Here is a 12027-nt window from a genome sequence, read left to right as displayed (position 1 = left end):
AGACCTTCGGGTCCATAGTTATTAGCTAGATGGATTTTTCTCTCCCTTTGATCTTCAACCCAAAGTTCTCCTCGATGTTCTTGGAGATCTATTCGATGTAATACACTTTTGCGGTGTGTTTGCTGAGATCCGATGAATTGTGGATTTATGAACTTGATTATCTATGAATATTATTTGGTTCTTCTCTGAAGTCTTATATGCATGATTTGATATCTTTGCAAGTCTCTTCGAATTATCGGTTTAGTTTGGCCTACTAGATTGATCTTTCTTGCAATGAGAGAAGTGCTTAGCATTGGGTACAATCTTGTGGTGTCCTTTCCCAGTGACAGTAGGGGCAGCAAGGCATGTATTGTATTGTTGCCATCATTATCAAGATCTAAAGACTCCAAATTTTTGGAATGTCTTCTAGGTAAAGGTGGATCATATTCAATCCCATCATTATCAAGATTCATATTGCAAAACAAAGATTTAATAGGGGACACATCAATAACTTTTAGATCTTCATCTTTATTATCATGGAAACTAGAAGAACACACTTTTATAAAGCAATCTTTCTTAGCACGCATCCTAGCGGTTCTTTCTTTGCACTCATCAATGGAAATTCTCATGGCTTTGAGAGACTCATTGATATCATGCTTAGTTGGAATAGATATAAGTTTCAAAGAATCAATATCAACAGAAATTCTATCAACGTTCCTAGCCAACTCATCAATCTTAAGCAATTTTTCTTCAATTAAAGCATTGAAATTCTTTTGCAAAGTAATAAATTCTTTAATATTAGATTCAAAATGATAGGGTATCTTATTAAAATTTCCATAAGAATTGTTGTAGGAATTACCATAATTATTAGAGGAATTACTAGGATACGGCCTAGGATTAAAGTTTCCTCTATACGTGTTGTTACCAAAATTATTACACCAACAAAATTCACATCCATAGATTCATTATTATTCTCAATCAAAGTAGACAAAGGCATATCATTAGGATCAGAAGAACAATTTTATTAGCAAATAATTTCATAAGTTCATCCATCTTTCCACTCAAAACATTAATTTCTTTTATCGCATGCACTTTCTTATTAGTAGATCTTTCAGTGTGCCTGTCGGTGTCAAAACCGGCAGATGGTAACAGGAGGCAGGGGACACAATGTTTTACCCAGGTTCGGGCCCTCTTGATGGAGGTAAAACCCTACGTCCTGCTTGATTAATATTGATGATATGGGTAGTACAAGAGTAGATCTACCACGAGATCGGAGAGGCTAAACCCTAGAAGCTAGCCTATGGTATGATTGTATGTTGTCCTACGGACTAAAATCCTCCAGCTTATATAGACACCGGAGAGGGCTAGTGTCGGTGTCAAAACCGGCGGATCTCGGGTAGGGGGTCCCGAACTGTGCGTCTAGGCCGGATGGTAACAGGAGGCAGGGAACACGATGTTTTACCCAGGTTTGGGCCCTGTTGATGGAGGTAAAACCCTACGTCCTGCTTGATTAATATTGATGATATGGGTAGTACAAGAGTAGATCTACCACGAGATCAGAGAGGCTAAACCCTAGAAGCTAGCCTATGGTATGATTGTATGTTGTGGTTGTTGTCCTACGGACTAAAACCCTTCGGTTTATATAGACACCGGAGAGGGTTAGGGTTACACAAGGTCGGTTACAAAGGAGGAGATATCCATATATGTATTGCCTAGCTTGCCTTCCATGCTAAGTAGAGTCCCATCCGGACACGAGACGAAGTCTTCAATCTTGTATCTTCATAGTCTAACAGTCCGGCCAATGGAGATAGTCCGGTTGTCCGAGACCCCCTAATCCAGGACTCCCTCAGTAGCCCCTAAACCAGGCTTCAATGACGATGAGTCCGGCGCGAAGTATTGTCTTCAGCATTGCGAGGCGGGTTCCTTCTTCGAATACATCACAGAAGAATTTGAATACAAGGATAGTGTCCGACCCTGCAAAATAAGTTCCACATACCACCGTAGAGAGAATAATATTTTTGCAGATCCAATTTGCAGGCTTGTTTTGGCAGCATGACGTTATGTCATGGCCCGGTGATTATTCGAACCGTTTCCTTTAACCAGCCCCGCACATAAGCGAGGCAGTTTTTCGACACGTCTCGTCAAAGCAGAGATCATGTCCCCTTATTACGGGATTCTCATCAATACGGGCATGGGTAACCCAACCGCGCCATCAATTACGGCGCTTGGGGGATAAGCGAGTTTTACCAGGCATGTGGGGACTCTTAGCTTCGTCTGCCCATATAAAGGGATAAGGATTCACCTTTCTATCCATGCCTTCTTCCTCATTTACTCATCCGTTTTCGCACACTCGAGCTCTAGCGCCCAAGCCCGCACTTCCCACCTCAACCTTCTCCAACCATGTCCAGAGTGGGAGGCAGGTGGATGGTCTCCTCCGTCACGGAGGGAGACATCAAGAAGCTGCGCAGAGCCGGATACTTAGCCGCGAACATCGCGCATCGGCTGCCCGCTGCGGGGCAGATCGTCCCTACCCCGGAACCTCACGAGAGGGTAGTTTTCCTTCACCACTTCCTCCACGGACTAGGGTTTGCCCTCCATCCATTCGTCTGTGGTCTCATGTTCTACTATGGGCTGGACTTTCATGATCTGGCCCCGAACATCATCCTCAACATTTCGGCGTTCATCGTCGTGTGTGACGCTTTCCTCCACATCCAGCCCCACTTCGGCATGTGGTTAAAGACATTCAATATCAAGCCGAAGGTGGAACGAGGCCAACAAGAAGAATGCAGCGGAGCCATGGTGGTCAAGATGCTCAACGTTATATGGCTCGAAGGCTCCTTCGTGGAGACAATAAAGGGATGGCAATCGGCATGGTTCTACATCACTGAGACGCGCGACGCCAAATGGGTGGCAGCCCCCGAGTTTCGATCCGGATTCCCTACACGGCTCACTTCCTGGAAATAGAAGGGCTTGTCGTGGGGTTCGTCGGTGGAGCTGGATGGACTCTAGAAATGTATCCGGAGTGTGGCGAGCAAGAAGCTCAAGCTTGTCAACATAGTCCAAGTTATGCTCATCCGCCGGATCCTCCCATGTCAACAACGGGATTTTACCTTGTGGGAGTTCGACCCGGCCCGGCACCGGACTCTGAGTGAGCTCTTTGATACGACGCACAAGGACGTCTGCAAGGTGCTGTTCAAGGGCGCCGAGGTCCCTCCTTCTCTCGCTGAGGACCGTGGACTAAGCGCAAAGCGCCTAGCGCGTTCGGTGAGTTCAGTACGTCCCGTAGGACATTTATTTTCCCTAGCTTAATTATGTGCAGGGTCTAATCTCCATGCCTTTGACAGGACTGGGTGGAGATGTCGGGGTAGATTAACTGCCCGGCCCCTTTGCCCGAAGATACTACGGGCGCTCTCTTGACGGAGATGCTGACTCCGGCTCCTTACAAGGTGCCGGAGAAGACCAAGAAGGCCAAGGGAACTCGAAAGAGTTCCCGGCGCCATGTGTTATCGGACTCATCGTCCGATAACTCTAGGGCACACTCCTCTCCCGAAAACGAGGAGGAAGAAGAAGATGCTCCCCCTCCAGGCGGGGGAGACAAGAAAAGGTAGGCCGCCCCAACTGGGGAGGCCTAAGGGTCCAAGAAGGGGAGGACTCTCCTTCCGGACAGTTCCACCGCCACCGACGAGGGCGAAGACGAGTGGTTGCCCCGGGCCAAGCCCCTGGGGAGATCGTAAGTATTCGGATACCAGAGTAACTCATAAAATTCCTTTGTCGCACTGTTTTTCCTAACGCCGAACGTAATTATACAGGCCGCCACAAGCCAGTATCGATGTATCATCGGACGGCTCCCTGGGCTCGTCGGACATGGATAGCGATCCAGTCCCGACCGCCACTTCCCATCATCCTGCTGACGATGCCAAGGTGCTATCTCAAGAGGCACCGGGTCAAGGGGAGACAGTCCTGGAGGCGCCTCAAGGCGACCTTCCGGACTCCGAGAGTCGAGGGGACGGGGCCCCTAAGAGCTCCGAGTTCGGCACTCAGCCGAACACCGCGCCGGACCCTCCAGCGGTTCCGGGCTCGGGCAGGCGGCCTCCTTCTAAGAGGGGCAAGACGCCTGTGTCGGTGAACTCTGTCCATCTAGAGGCGCCGGACAATCTGCTGGAAGCGCTTCGCAATGCTTCCATCGACGAGGAGCACCGCACTATCATGAGTGCGGTGATCCAGAAGGTTCAGTCCGCCAAGAGCGGATTGATAGAAGCCTGTGCCAGCCTTCTAACAGGCTTTGATGTAAGTGTTTTAAAATGTAGTAGAAATATTACCGCATAGACAGTAGCCCCTGATGCTTTGTTCGGTGTTCACAAAGAAAAGCCGAACAGAGGATCAAATAATATCGCAGGAGTCTAATATAAGTGTGTCAATATGCATATGCAGGCTTCGCTGCTGGCATCCGCCGCACTGACTGTGGAGGTCGCCGTACTGAAGCAGGACCTCGAGGGGTCCAGGAAAGAGCTCGGCCTTGCCAAGAGGCAGCTCGAGGAGAACAAGGGTAAGTAATACCCTGTCTATAGATATGTATATATAAAAGAAGATGCGATTGCAAAATGACAGGATCATTGTATATTTGCTAGGGGCCACGACCGAGGTGGCGACCCTGAAGCAAGCGCTAACCAAGGCCGAAGATAAAGCGGCCAACGAGCGCGCCGAGCGAGAGAAGCACGAGGCTCGGGTGGGCGAGGTGCAGCAAGAGCTCCAGGCTCTCGTGGCGAAGAACGCGGCATTGGAGCTCGACTCAAAGACGCGGGAGTCTGAGCTTGTCGCGGCCCTCGAGAGCGCAAAAAGTGCCAAGGCCGAAGCCCAAAAGGCTCTCCAAGAGATCGACACGATGAAGAAGATAGCGGCGGGTAAGGCTTTCTATATGCAAAGCAAGCATGTAAAAGTAAATTACCGATTACTTACCCGAATCTGGAGCTCTCCAGGAGCATTCGCAGATTTGCCCCGCAGCGTGTCCGATGCCGCACAATTTTACCAGGCCGAGGATGGAAGCTCAACGGAGAAGCTGTTCTGGTCTCAGTATGCTGAGGCCGAACACCCGGTGCCAATGAGCGACCAGCTAAAGCAGATGGTCGAGCTACATAAGGCGGCCGATCGGGCCATGAAGAGCTTTATAGTCCGGCTGTGGCCTGGCGACGCCCTTCCGAATAGCTTCTTTGGCCTGGTGAGGCGGCTTGTGGATGCCTGCCCGCGGCTGGAGGTTGTCAAGCGATCTGTCTGCATTGAAGGTGCACGCCGGGCTTTCGCCCGTGTGAAATTGCAGTGGGTCAAGCTATATGCCGTGAAGCTGATCAAGGAGGGGCCGCCGGAGGGCAAGGAGCACCGCCACCCCGAGATGTACTACGAGGGTGTTCTGCCGGGTGCCCGTCTCATCGTGGATGAGTGTTCAAAAGATGTAATATTTGAATGAGACTTGCTCGTTTTATCCTGTATTTATGAAAACTTGTTTCATATGCGCTATGCAATGCTTGTTTGAATTTAAAATATTACCTTCTGTTTGGCTGTTTATCCAATCTGAGAGATGGCTAGTCCTCGGCTTCTGCCCCCATGCCACGAGTGTTGGGGTGTTCGGGATAAACCTGAGCACTCTTGTTCCCATGTTTGGGTCCTTCGAGGGAGGTGCTCAGCACAGCGAACAAGGCAACAGGACTAATAATGCTTTATCACTCTCACTTAGCCATAGAATTCTATAATTTTAAATTTCGGCGAAGCCCCTAGTATTCGGAAGGCCGAATTCGGGGTGCGATACACGCCTTTAAGCCGGACAGGGCCGGCCCCTCGCTCTAAGCGGCATAAGTCTTTAGGGACTTGAAAACCTCGTCGAACAGTGACCAGTCTCTCGCCTTATCATGACAGTCAGTTTTAGCTTTCTCTACTAAGGTGCTGAACCTAGCAGAACCGGGGCACAATCGCAGTAGTTCTCCTAGCGCTACCTTAGCCGATAGAGTGGAACATAAGGTACCAAAACATAGGAGCCGGGCAAACCAACATTTGACTAAAGACATGATTCGGAGCTGATGCATATAATTCTATAAGTTCGGGGTGCCGCACTTGTGGAAGTGTTCGGACTTTTCACACCGCATTGTGGGGTACGTAAGCCCCTGGTGTATTGGCCGTACCAAGGTGTACGGTTGCAAGGCGTCATTAATGAACACATAGATATATATATAACAAGAATGCAATAATAGTCGTGATGTCATGCATTGTTTATTAAAAAATTGCGTTAAAGCAGAGTAATACAGATAGTGCGATAAGCCAAGAGTAGGACTATGTCCCTTCCAAGGGCAAGCTGAGGAATGATATTAAATCGAATATTTCGCTCGTTACTATAATCAACTTGGGAATTCCGTGGTATGACGTAGCTGTCTGCCTCCTTGGTTGCTGCATCATGTGTTCGGCAATAGTGCTGCCTGACAGTGTTTCCAGAGATTAAGGTCCTGAAAAAAAGAAAAATAACCAAACGGGAAGCCCCTAGTGCGGTTTAGGCCGCACCTTGGGGCGTGCCGCAGTTGTGCCCCCCTCCCCACCTGTGCCCATGGTATTTTTAATGCTTAATTATGTACGTGCGACACGAGTTTCGCTGTTGGGCTGGGATTGGGGTGGCCGCCGTATTGCTACGCGAGCTCAGATCGCGCCAGGCGGTCTATTTGTCGATTGTCCCGAGCGCGCTTGAAGGTGTCCGGGCTTTGAAGCGCCGAACGGGTTGATTGCCTTGAGAGGCTGCTTTGCGCTTCTGCTGTGAGGGCCGCGGTGTGCTCCTCTGTTCGGACAGAGCGCTCTGTGTTTCCATTGACTGTAATAACTCCGCGAGGTCCTGGCATCTTGAGCTTGAGGTATGCATAATGTGGTACCGCATTGAATCTAGCAAATGTGGTTCGCCCGAGCAGCGCGTGATAACCACTGCGGAACGGGACTATATCGAAGATTAACTCTTCGCTTCGAAAATTATCCGGGGATCCGAAGACCACTTCCAGTGTAATTGAGCCTATGCAGTGGGCCTCCACACCTGGAATGACGCCTTTAACGGTCGTTTTTGTGGGTTTGATCCTTGAGGGGTCTATACCCATTTTGCGCACTGTGTCCTGATAAAGCAGGTTCAGGCTGCTGCCACCATCCATAAGGACTCGAGTGAGGTGGAATCCGTCAATGATTGGGTCTAAGACCAGTGCGGCAAATCCGCCATGACGGATACTAGTGGGATGGTCCCTGCGATCGAAGGTGATCGGACAGGAGGACCAAGGGTTGAATTTTGGGGCGACTGGCTCCAACGCATATACGTCCCTGAGCGAAAGCTACCGCTCCCTCTTGGGGATGTGGGTTGCGTATATCATGTTCACCGTCCGCACTTGCGAGGGAACCTCTTCTGTCCTCCAGTGTGCGGCTACCGGGGCTCCTCCTCGTCATCGCTATGCGGCCCCTTGTCCTTGTTTTCGGCAATTAACTTGTCGGCCTGCTTGAACACCCAACAATCCCTGTTGGTGTGATTGGTTGGCTTATCTGGGGTGCCGTGTATTTGACACGAGCGATCGAGTATGCGGTCCAAGCTGGACGGACCCGGCGTACTTTATTTGAATGGCTTTTTCCGCTGACCGGGTTTAGAGCCTTTGAATCCGGCATTGACTGCCGTATCCTCAGTATTTTCGCTGTTAATGCGGCGCTTATGTTTGTTGCGACGTGACCTGCTATTGTCATCCTTGGTATCTGAGGTACCATGGTTCTTTGATATGTTATTACTGCGAGCCAGCCAGCTGCCTTCTCCCGCACAAAAGCGGGTCATGAGCGTCGTGAAGCTGCCATAGATTTCGGCTTTTCCTGACCAAGGTGTCGGGCTAGCCACTCGTCTCGGATGTTGTGTTTGAAAGCCGCTAAGGCCTCCGCATCCGGACAGTTGACGATTTGATTTTTCTTTGTAAGGAACTGAGTCTAGAATTGCCTGGCCGACTCTTCTGGTTGCTGAATTATGTGGCTCAAGTCATCGGCGTCTGGTGGTCGCACATAAGTGCCCCGAAAGTTGTTGAGGAATGCGGCTTCCAGATCTTCCCAACAACTAATGGAGTCCGCTGGCAAGCTATTAAGCCAATGCCCCGCTGGTCCTTTGAGCTTTAGTGGGAGATATTTGATGGCGTGTAAGTCATCACCGTGGGTCATGTGGATGTGGAGGAGGAAATCCTCAATCCATACTGCGGGATCTGTTGTGTCGTCGTATGATTCAATATTTACAGGTTTGAATCCTTCTGGGAATTGATGTTCCATTACTTTGTCTGTGAAGCATAAGGGGTGTGCGGCGCCTCTGTATTGGGCTATATCGCGACGCAGCTCGAATGGGTCTTGCCCGCTGTGTTCGTCCCGGCCGGATTTGCTTTTACTGTATCCGGTGTGACATTTATTGTCTCGCAAAGTGGTGCACCGTCGTGATCCGTAGATCGATCTTGCATGCTTTGTTTTGTCCTCCAATATGTCTCGTAGGTCTGGCGTATCTCCCCATGCCTTTTTATTTGAATGGTGTCGGGGTGGAGGCTGAGCTTTTGGCTGGAATGCCTCTCAATCGCGGCCACGAGGTGGCCGATCAGCCGTATCATACGCTTCTTCCTCCAGTCGGGGTAGTAATCTGCACTTTGGGTAATTCTTGGAGGGGCCCTCGAGTTTATATTCCTCGACCGCGAGGACTTCAGTCCATCTGTCAGCTAGCAGATCTTGATCAACTTGAAGCTGTTGTTGCTTTTTCTTCAGGCTATTTGCCGTGGCCATAAGCCGGCGCTTGAAGCACTCTTGTTCGGCTGGATCCTCTGGTACGGCGAATTCATCGTCGACGAGGCTTGCCTCGTCTTCGGAGGGGGCATGTAATTATCATCATCCTCCTCTCCGCCTGCCGCTCCCTCAGGAGAGCTGGCTCCTCCATCCTCCTGCTCTAAATCATGCTGGAGGGGATTGTTGTTGTCTTCGGCACTATCCGGAGTGTTATTATCTCCTATGCCGGTATCACCACTTTTGCTTTGGCGGGACTTAGAGCGGCGCCACTGACATCGGCGCTTGGGTTGTTTCTTGGAGGGGTCATCCTCCGCTATCTCATCGCCATTGCCTTCTTTGGGTGTATCCACCATGTATATGTCATATGATGAGGTGGACGTCCAGCGCCCTGTGGGCGGTGGTTCCTCTTCGCCTCCCACATCATCGTCCATACCGTCGATGTCTTCGGAGTCGAAGTCGAGCATGTCGGTTAAATCATCGACAGTGGCTACGAAGTGGGTGGTGGGTGGGCGTCGAATTTCTCCATCGTCCGCATCCCAATCGTGTTGGCCATAGTCCGGCCAGGGCTCTCCTGACAAAGAGAGAGACCTTAGTGAATTCAGAATGTCGCCGAAGGGCTAGTGATGAAAGATACCTACGACGGTGAATTCCATGATCGGCGCCCAATCGGATTCGATTGGCAGGGGCGCGGACAGTTCGGAGTCCAGAAAAGAGTCCAGCACCTTGGAGTCACAGGCTTCGCAGAGGATTAGGCTAGTGTTCGGCTCGATCGCCATTGAGACTGCAGCCCCTGAGGCGGTGTCTAGCCACCCGTCCTCGATTGGCGCAGTTGGCTCCGAGCTAAGGGTCGGAGCTGATGCGGGCGCGGCCTCTGGGGTACTGTTCGGCGGCAGAGCTAGGTCATACCCGTCGTGACAGTGCGGCGCGCCCGGCTGTGGCTCGAAGCCGTCGAAGATCAAGTCTCCGCGGATGTCGGCAGTGTAGTTCAAACTTCCAAATCTGACCTGACGGCCAGGGGCGTAGCTTTCAATCTGCTCCAGATGGCCAAGCGAATTAGCCCGCAGTGCAAAGCCGCCGAATACAAAGATCTGTCCGAGGAGAAAAGTCGCGCCCTGGACCGCATCGCTATCGATGATAGTAGGAGTCATCAAGCCTAACAGCGACGACACAGAGGAACTCTCAATGAAAGCACCAATGTCGGTGTCAAAACCGGTGGATCTCGGGTAGGGGGTCCCGAACTGTGCGTCTAGGCCGGATGGTAACAGGGGGCAGGGGACACGATGTTTTACCCAGGTTCGGGCCCTCTTGATGGAGGTAAAACCCTACGTCTTGCTTGATTAATATTGATGATATGGGTAGTATAAGAGTAGATCTACCACGAGATCAGAGAGGCTAAACCCTAGAAGCTAGCCTATGGTATGATTGTATGTTGTGGTTGTTGTCCTACGGACTAAAACCCTTCGGTTTATATAGACACCGGAGAGGGTTAGGGTTACACAAGGTCGGTTACAAAGGAGGAGATATCCATATCCATATTGCCTAGCTTGCCTTCCACGCTAAGTAGAGTCCCATCCGGACACGAGACGAAGTCTTCAATCTTGTATCTTCATAGTCTAACAGTCCGGCCAATGGAGATAGTCCGGTTGTCCGGAGACCCCGTAATCCAGGACTCCCTTAGCTAGGGTTACACAAGGTCGGTTACAAAGGAGGAGATATACATATCCGTATTGCCTAGCTTGCCTTCCACGCCAAGTAGAGTCCCATCCGGACACGAGACGAAGTCTTCAATCTTGTATCTTCATAGTCCAGCAGTCCGGCCAAAGGATATAGTCCGGCTGTCCGGAGACCCCCTAATCCAGGACTCCCTCAGTATCCCCCGAACCAGGCTTCAATGACAATGAGTCTGGCACGCAGTGTTGTCTTCGGCATTGCAAGGCGGGTTCTTCTCCAACTTTCAAGTGTTCGTAAGTAGTGTCCGGCTCCATAAATGTTGAACCTCTTGGCTTCTGTGCCCAATAAGGGCTATCTCCCACGCGTCGAATGAATACGAGGCGCCAGGGCGTTTTTACATTCGCCCCCCTAGCCAGATAAATAAATTGTCTGTTAAAGGGATGGGGATTCTTAGATCCAATCCATATCATCCTCCCCCAGCGAGAATTCATCAGAGTGTGCTTCGGAAAGATCCATTCCAGCATGGCCGACCTCCGCAGCTCCTCCTCCCGCCCCCGTAGCCCTAAGCCCGGTGATTGGGAGAGGTGTTCAGTCCCGCACAGTCGATTAGTCGAGCTGCAGACTAAGGGATTTCTCCCTCCGGCGTACATGGTGCCCGTTCGAGCCAGGCTCGCCACCTATAATGGCGGGGAGCAAGCGGAGAACTTTCCTTGTCCCTCCATGGGGGAACGGGTTTGCCTTGTTCCTTACTTACTTACTAAGGTGACTCGGATTTCCAATTCATCCGTTCCTCCGCAGGCTCCTGGAGTTCTATGGCCTCCAACTACACAATCTCACCCCTGCATCCATCCTACACATCGCCGGCTATGTTGCTCTCTGCGAGTTGTTCCTGGGCTACGAGGCTCATTTCGAGCTGTGGAAAAGGCTATTTTGCCTTGTCCCTCACACACAGAGGGAATCACTTTATCAAGTGGGCGGAGCAGAAGTATGGCGCATCGCCGATACCAGATATTTGTCTGGTACCCCGAAGAAGTTGTCCGAAGACTAGCCTTCAGAATGGTTTTATATGGAGGACGTCCCCCTTCTGGACCCTGTTCGGCGGGGTCTACCCGAGTTCAACAATGCTCCTATGAAGAAGCGCCGAAGTTTGCGCCCATGGAGTCCCCAGGCCGAAGACAACGGAGAAGTCCTCTATCTGATGAACCGGATCAAAGCACTAGCTCAATCCGGATTGACAATAATCGAAGTTATGTCGATTTGCATAATGCGAGGAGTGCATCCACTCCAATATCGTGGGCACCCCTTGTGGTGTTATAACGGGGCGGATGACACCAACCGCTGCGGGCGTAAGGGTCCGGACAATGCTGCCGCTCTAGCGAAGATTCTGTCCGAACTGTTCAAGGGCGAGGAAGAGGAGTTCACCCGCATCAAGCCACGGGATGGATTCTCTATGTACAATCCTCCAAGTTGGGTAAGTTATATTTCCCTGCTCCCATTTTTCCCGCATTCTTAGTCGTAAGTATTCACCTTGCCACCTTGCGGCAGGAACTGCGAAAAGCCATAAAGGAGGTCAGCACC

The sequence above is a fragment of the Triticum urartu genome, chromosome 3A (assembly GCF_056163025.1).
Source record: "Triticum urartu cultivar PI428250 chromosome 3A, HENAU_Tu73, whole genome shotgun sequence".
Lineage (NCBI taxonomy): Eukaryota > Viridiplantae > Streptophyta > Magnoliopsida > Poales > Poaceae > Triticum > Triticum urartu.
The sequence above is the reverse complement of the archived record's forward strand: the minus strand, read 5'-3'. Positions refer to the sequence as shown.